This window comes from Numida meleagris, chromosome 1 (genome assembly GCF_002078875.1).
Source record: "Numida meleagris isolate 19003 breed g44 Domestic line chromosome 1, NumMel1.0, whole genome shotgun sequence".
NCBI classification, from domain to species: domain Eukaryota; kingdom Metazoa; phylum Chordata; class Aves; order Galliformes; family Numididae; genus Numida; species Numida meleagris.
The window spans coordinates 114,045,210-114,053,719 of NC_034409.1; the positions used below are offsets into that span (position 1 = coordinate 114,045,210).

The 8,510-nt window shown below is 39.3% G+C and overlaps 1 long non-coding RNA gene across 1 annotated transcript; it reads left to right on the top strand.

Annotated features, from left to right (window-relative positions):
- Positions 434-5,865, top strand: LOC110404241. Its single transcript, XR_002442114.1, has 3 exons — positions 434-551; positions 2,973-3,052; positions 4,018-5,865. It is a non-coding gene; the product is annotated as an uncharacterized LOC110404241 (long non-coding RNA).

The following is an 8,510-nucleotide window of genomic DNA, read 5'->3' on the forward strand; positions in this document are numbered from 1 at the left end:
AAGAGGTATTCAGGAGTTGATTTACACAAATAAGAGTCTAGAATGTTTTGAGAGGCCATTTCAGATATTAAAAAATATACTCCACTTTGAAACTTTCATTCATTAGAAGAATTACAACTTCATTGTTCTACAATTTCCCTGTGTGCAGAATACATGTATGAATCCTCCTTTACTCCATGGGACTCCTAGGAGTCTTCAGTGCTTTTAAAACATTAAGATTCTTGGATAAGTCAGAAGATACTACTATAAAGCACTTTTTTCCTAACTAGGATAATGTGATAAATGTGCTACTCTTTAGAGCATTTTAACAGTTTCAGTGAACTACAACAGGAGGTGAAGAGACACCCTGTTGTCCAACCTGTACATTTCAGTGATAGGCATCAGCATGATTTATTACAAGAGCTTGAACTGAACCTTCAGCAAAAGAGCAGCAGTTTCTGATCACTGGGGAGGTCTTGGCTGGGCTAACACCTTCAGCAAAGTCAATCACTCTTACACAAAGCATCTGTCAGGACTCTGCTAGGAGACACTTACAAACTGTGTGGACTGTGGTAAGTAGAGAATGCTCTGTTGCTACTTCTGTTTGTTGATGGTTGGTTCTTTTGCTTTGTTTTGTTTGTTTGTTTATTTTCCTGGCTGAAGTTAGATTAATTGTATTCAGAACTCTAATTTTCCACCATGTTATGCCCTCTTTTAGATGAATTCAGAATTTCTCACAGCATGGCCAAATTAATTCAAGTTCTTCCATTATTTTGCTTATGTAAAAGAACTATGCAACAGTCTGCTGGAAGTACACATCCTGAACTTGTTTAAGGTACATTCACAGAAGATTTTTTTCCACTGCCATTTCTGCTTATTAAACTGATTTCAGTTTAACTCCTGAAGCCAAACTTTGCCATGGAGTTACTTAGCTCTCACTGCAACATATCATCATTTTCATCTCATTTTCCAAATCCTGTATGCTCCCCCACCTTTTTTTCCTGTTGTCTTTTTATCTTAGCAACTTCTGAATGTGATAAAATATAATTATACATAATGAGATACAAAGTACAGCACTATCACTATATGAGGGCTGTCAAAATTGCACTTAGAGAACAGTAAGGGATGTCTATATGAATATGCTTATATTACCATCCCAGAAAAACTGGCACTAAATTTTGCTACTGATGCTTTAATGGAAAATCAAGAGATGAGGTATTGAAATAAAAATTGTATGACATCCAAGTGTTTTTAAATAAAAGATAGGGAGTAGGCCAGAGAATTTCATTCCTAAAGTTAAAACACATGTCATTACATGCTTGAAAAGTAGCCACACACAAATCTAATGAGGTTTAACAAGGCCAAGTGCAAGGTGCTGTGCTTAGGTTGGAGCAATCCCAGATATGAATATAGACTGAGAGAAGAACTCATTCCGAGCAGCCCTATGAAGAAGGACTTGGGCGTTCTGATGGAGAAAAAGCTGGACATGAGCCAGCAGTGTGGTCTTGCAGCCCAGAAAGCCAACAGTATCCTGGGATACATCAAAAGAGGGGTAACTAGTAGGGTGAGGGAGGGGACTGTCCCCCTCTGCCCTCATGAGGCTCCACATGGACTACTATGTCCAGGCCTGGGGCCCCAGTACAGGAAGAACGCGGAGCTGTTGGAGCGGGTCCAGAGGAGGACCACGAAGATAATCAAAGGACTGGAGCACCTCTCCTGTGAAGAAGGGTTGAGGGAATTGGGCTTGCTCAGCTTGGAGAAGAGAAGGCTACAGGGAGACCTCACTGTGGCCTTTCAGTACTTGAAAGCAGCTTACAAGCAGGAGAGGGATGGACTTTTTATACAATCTGATAGTGATAGGACAAGGAGGAATGGCTTTAAACTAAAAGAAGGGAGATTTAGGTTAGATGTTTGGAAACTTTTTTACTCAGATGGTGGTGAGGCACTGGAACAGCACGATAAAATGTGCTATACTTTTGTTATTTTACTTACAGTTTTCTTATGTTTATTTGAATGAAAAATCATAAAATGAGAATTAGCAGGGCACTTCCATAACCAGTGAAAATGTGGTGCATATTTTATAATGCAAAGTGTCACGGATTTGTCATGCTAAATGAGACATACGTACCTATACAAATCTTGAATGAGTCATGATGAGTATCATATTCTTGATGCTTTAAATTAGTGATTTAAAAATTATTTCAACAACAAAAAAAGATTGCATTTCATAAAAGCATTTATTTACCCTAGAACGAGTATGAAAAGGACACTTAATTTTTACCATTCTCGTAATGTGAAGTAAAAAAGACAGAAAAACTATGTAAAAAGTTGTTTATATTACTGATGTATTCATAAATTGGTGTAAAAAAATAGACAAGTCTGAATTTGTCTGAATTACAGATTACAGCCCACAGTTTCTTCAGCAAGGTTCACAGCAACCTTAACTCATTCTGACTGTAAAGCAAGGGAAAAGGCAACAATTGGTGGTCCTTATGCAACATTTGCCAAACATGAAATGTGCTCCTTGCCAAAAAGTGCCTTTTCAGTTTAACCTCAAAATGTCAAAATCTCTCTATTTCCCAACTTTCCTGATCACCTATTTTCCCACTGAAGCCTGTTTACAGCAGAAGAATGGAAGGAAGAGATTTAGACTACAGCTAAATGATCCTAAGAATTAATATTCTGACACTGGTTTTAAAAGCTTAGCTATTGTCCCCTTTACACCAATTTTATAGTGCCATATTATGTTCAGCAGTGATCTTTGGGCCATTAAGCATAAGAACACTGAAACTAAAAATGTATATATTTGCCAAAAAGTGAGATTATGGAGTACGATCTTAAGTTTTGCTCAGGAGCTAGATGAAAGTTTAGAGGGGTTTGTTCTCTAACTGGCAAAAGCACAAAGTGTGCACTAAAATGTCAAGAACTGCATACTGATGTCAGCTAAGATATCACATTAGTTCAAGACAATTACCTAATTCATCTTCTTTCAGTGTTGCCCATTTGGGATGCATTCAACCCAAATTAAGACACAGAGGAAAATAAGGATGACAGCCAATAATACCGTTTAAAGGTATGTTTTTTTTATTTATATATTTTTCCCTTAGTAACGAAATTGACTCTCCTTCTGTTGAAGCTTTAGTACACAGCTTATGTGGCAGTTAATCTTCTGCACTGACAGACTGAAAAAGTAAGAACTACAAGAGACTCGTTCTTAAGCATGACCCAGAAGTGGTTCTGCATAAGATCTTAATTAGCAATAAATAAAAAATGATAGACATGGCAGCTGTTGAAACAGATTTTCTAAGTAATTCAACTTTACTGTTATTAAACAAAGATGCAGTTTCATATTACTTCCAAAAAAGGAATCTTTCATGTACAAGTCTTGGAATGAAAATAGCAGAAAGGTCATTTTAGAAAGAGTTTGTATGTTCTGAGCGCAATCCGAATGTCAATGCACAGTCATATGTAACCAATGTATGTTTCATACAGATGATTAGTTTTGTGTGATGGAGCCAAATTCTTTTTTTCCCTATAATGGAAAATAGGCTGCAGCTGAAAAACACTAATTTCAATGCATTTACAAAATTTATAACTAGGAGTATCTACTAGCTTTTATTAGACTTGCAATAGAAGAGCTTTCAGTATGTCTCCTTTAAGCTTGAATATGGGTTGCCTTATATAGAAACACTTCTACTAAATCTTCTAAACTGATAATTTTTCATGGGGGATATATCATGTATTTTTTTCCTAATGGGACGTTTGTAGAATGAGCTGATACACCATGTGACATTATTATTATTATTAGTGATAATAATTGTACCATCACTAATACGTATTTGTAAATCTCCTGAAAGAACGTAATAAAGCTGTTGGATCACTAATGCAGGTCAGCCCAAATGTCCTATGCAGGCTGTCTGTGGTTGTAGTGTGTGCTATTTCTTCTAGCCCCCACCTTACCACCTGTGGTGTATGCTGGCAATATGCTGGTATTGGTGGTTGCTACATACATGTCCCAGTCATTGATTTTCTCCACAGTCTGTAGGTGAGCATGAGACTTGACCTCTCCGAGCCTCTGTGAGAAGGTAGAACTATTTCTGGCTCAGAGGTTGTTCAGCGGCACCCATCTGAAACATAACCTGCTCAACAAGGGTTTGGGGTTAATGGTTATCGTGAGCACAGAGGTAAGGGAAAAATATGCATCTGGGTGACCAGAAGAAACCATTTTCAGCTGTTCCTCCTTTTGGGCATTCAAGCTGACTTATGGGGGTCCATGGACCACCATGCAGTGTATGTGCATACCTAGCAGTCCGCCATGCAACAATGGCATGATCAACTGCCAATTACCCAATGGAAGGGGCATGTACTACAGACATGCTGTTGCCCCGATGAACAAAACACAAGTACCCCTGACAACTACCATCACCTCTGATGAACAAAACGTAAATGCTCCTGACAACTAAAGCAAGCCCCGACGATCCAAACAAAAGTGCGTCTGACAACCAACTGCTGCCCCTGGCAACAAAAACGACACTATGAAGAGGATAAAAACCAGGAGTTCTGACATAGAACAGGTACCCCCTCCACCAAACTGCAGCTCTGTGGGTCAATGAGACATTGCTGACCAACTTGCTGCCTCCCTACAGACCAACGAGACGCTGGATCCCTGGTGGTAACTATCTCCGCTTCATAAACGGTTTGCTAGGATTTCTTTCTTTACTATTGTTGAGAAGCAGGTTGCTCGGCAGCACGTAGCTACTGATTTACTAATGATTTATGATGTAATGATGTAATCCCTAGATACGTGGAATGTGGTGTTTCCAGTGTGTTCTAGTATATTCCAGCATATCCATAGTATTCTGTATCCATAGTGTTGTAGTTAACAACATATCCCATATATGGAGATAACTCAGGCAACGATATTGTTAGCGCGCGCATTGCATAGAGCTTGTATCCCTGGACCCTGTATCCCTGGAAGCATATATGCTATATAAGATGGTGTGTTGCTACAATAAAATTGGACGCATCTCATATTGAGTTGATCTTGCGTTCCCCACGCGAGTACCGGTAGGGCAACCCTTTTGGGGAAACTTGGGGCGTTCCCCAACATACTATCACTAACTTCCCCATCTTCCCCACATTCCTTAGCTGCTTAGAATTTGGAATAAATCAATTGGACAGCATTTGGCCTCTTGCTGCCTTGGTCTTCTTCCAAGTATAAATATACATCAAATCATCTCCTCCAATAATTGGAGCAAGACAGTCTCCACACTACACCCTGAGCATAAGAACTCGAGGAGCTTACGGTGTTGATTTAATGAGTTGAGAAGTCCAGCACACTGGCCTAACTCTACATAGACTTTGCAGGGGTGAATTATCTCCATGAGATCATCCTCCACAGTCCTTAATCTGCTTCTGATGCCAGGAAAGACCCTTCACTCTATTGGGAAGTCCTACTAGCTATTCTTCCTATTAAAAATAATGTTACTGTTAAAAATAACTGTCTTCGCAGTGCTGAAGGGTTTTAACTTTCATCATTTCACGCAATTTTTTTTTTCCTTTCCTCTTTGGTAGTTCTCCAGAGTTCTCAGATGGGTCGGAAAGACTTCTGTATATGGACCTCAGGAGGTAGTATCACCTCCAGCCATTAAATAGGCCTTTGTTTAAAGCTATTAATAGTCTGTCTGCACTGGTGTACCTATAAGTTACTGCAATACCAGCAGCAGGTCTAGATAAGTTATAAGCAAATGTATTCAAATCCAATATATTCCATTCCTTTTAGCTTAAAGAAACAAAAAGCATGACCGAGGACTGGCCACTTAAATCATGGCATCTTCTCTGCCTCTGCCTAAAGGCAAAATTTGCTTTTCACTCTCAATCAGAAATAGTGACTTCCTAGCAAGGAAAACTATCTATAGTGACGCTTCATTAACCTTCCAGAGGTTTCCTTCCTCCTAATGAGTTTTGTGGACATCTGCTGCTAAAGGTGTTCCTCTCATTGTCCATCTGAATATAGAGCTAATCCTGGAGTCCAGGGGAAACCGAGGACCAGTCCTGTCCATACAGATGGCAGAAAAACTGGAGAACACTTACATTATGAACAGAAAATCCTTGACTTCCCTATCAAAGCACTATGTTACACTATATAGGGCTACAATTTGTAATATCAGATCAGGGATTGCATACTAGGATGGAAGCAAAGAGAAGATGCTGGTCACTGCAAGAAAGTCATCTGAGAGGTGCCTGTAGATTTGGCAGATGGCTTGGTCTTATATTAATGACAACTTATTTTCAATTCATTCTGATAAACTTTAACTAATGGGTAGTAGTCTAAATGAACAATTTTGTTCTCTGCAGAAGCATGTAGTTCATAAATTGATGGGGAAAATGTTATAACAAGCATTTCTCTATTTCTGTTCAGAGTTTCTTATTTTTGTTTGATGAGACTACTGATCAAAGTAAAAAATGAAATTTTCCTTCACATACCGTAACAATCAATTCTGGAGAGATTAGGTGCCTGAGGTTAAAAACGTGTACAAACATTCCCTTCTGTACTCTAGGAAGCATCTTAAATCCACTTTAATGAGCTGAGCGATTGGGCTGGGGATGCTGAAGTGGAGGTTTTATAGACTTCAGACTTAGCTTTCTTTACGTTATGGCTTTAAACTTGGAAACAATAGTGAAGGCTATGAAGTACTTCCTTGAATCCTGTTGGAGAGTGGAAAAGAATGCATGGTCACTTAATTAGGACTCCTCACAATCACTGTCTAGAGTATCTCAGCAGACGCTCCATGACAAAGTTCCAAAGAAACTTTCTCATTCCTTCAGAAGGCAAAAAACAGTGGGGAAATTAGAGGAATTTATGACTCAAAGAAGGTACAAATATTTTCTTGCCTAATTCTGAGACCATAATTATTTTTCTTCAGAGCAAGCTATAGTGCTATGACCTTCTCCTAATACTTTCGTTTTGATGCAGCAGTAATGCAAGGATGCTTCTTGCTCTGAATTATGACTATAAGAGGAATGACAATACAGACACCATGGTCATTATGAGACTGAGCATTCCTACAGAAAGAAAAAAGAAGGTTGGAGGAGTTTTGTTTACAATTTTGATGTTTGAAAAAGTACTGTTGTTTTTCTGACATAAAAATACAGAAATTTCTTTACTGACTTTGAAACACTAGCCTACTCCAAATGCTTCAGGGAAAGACCATATCAGGCATGTGAGAGATCATCTGCCATGTAGCTCATTGTCCTGGTTTCAGCTGAGATAGAGTTCATTTTCTTCCTAGTAGGTGGTATAGTGCTGTGTTTTGGGTTTAGGATGAGAATAATGTTGATAACACACAGATGTTTTGGTAGTTTCTGAACAGTGCTTGCACAGAGTCAGTGACATTCCAGCTTCTCATGCCGCTATGCCAGTGAGAAGCTGGGGGTGCACGAAGACCTGGGGTTACATAAGGAGATGGGAGGGGCAGCTGACCCAAAATGCCCAAAAGGCTGTCCCATAACATATGGTATCATGCTGAGCTATAAAGCTAGGAGGAGCTGGCTGGAGGGGATAGGCAGGAGGGCAAAGCACCACACAGCCATTTGCTCACTTTCCCCCTGCTGGATGGGGGAGAGAATTAGAAAAAGGTAAAACTCATGGGTTGATATAATGACAGTTTAATAAGACAGAAAAGGAAGGGATAATAATAATAATAAAAGAGTATGCAAAACAAGTGATGAACAGTAAAACTGTTTACCCTTTGATTGATGCCTAGCCTGTCCCTGAGCAGCAGCCTCCCTTCTCAGCCAGCTCCCCAGTTTTATAGCTCAGCATGACACCATATGGGATGGGAGATCCCTTTGGCCAGTCTGTATCAGCTGTCCTGGTCCTGTCCTCTCCCAGCTCCTTGTGAGTCCCCAGCTCCTTGCTGGCTTGGCAGCCTGAGAAACTTGGCTCTGCATAAGCAGTGCGCAGCAACAACTAAAATATTTCTGTTATTAACATTATTCTCATCCTAAACCCAGAACACAGCACCATACAAGCTACGAGGAAGAAAGTTAACTTTATCTCAGCTGAAATCAGGACCCACATCTATTTCACATCTCTTTTTTAAATGAATGTTTTGATTTAACTTTTGGTACTCTGGATATTTTATTTCAAAAACATTTGCTATTGCTTTTCAATTACACAGCGTTATTCTAACCCATACGTTTTAATTAAACTAGACTTCAAGTGTTTTTTTTTTTTTTTTTTTAATGTCTGTTTATTTCACTGGCTTTCAACCTTACTTATTACCTAAATTGATATATTTGCATTTCTTTCACTGAACAGAATTGTTAATTGATAAGCCATTCTTCAACTACTAGCTTCATTAAAGGTGTTTAAGCAGTAACTAAACAGGACAATATTTTTATTTGAAAGTGTGGGAAATATCTTCACTGCGGGAAATGTAGCAAGCATCCTGGGTGTGTGGTGGGTGTAAATGCAAGAGGCATCCTGGGCTTGGTGAGAGCACACTCCCTGGTGCCATACAGGGCAC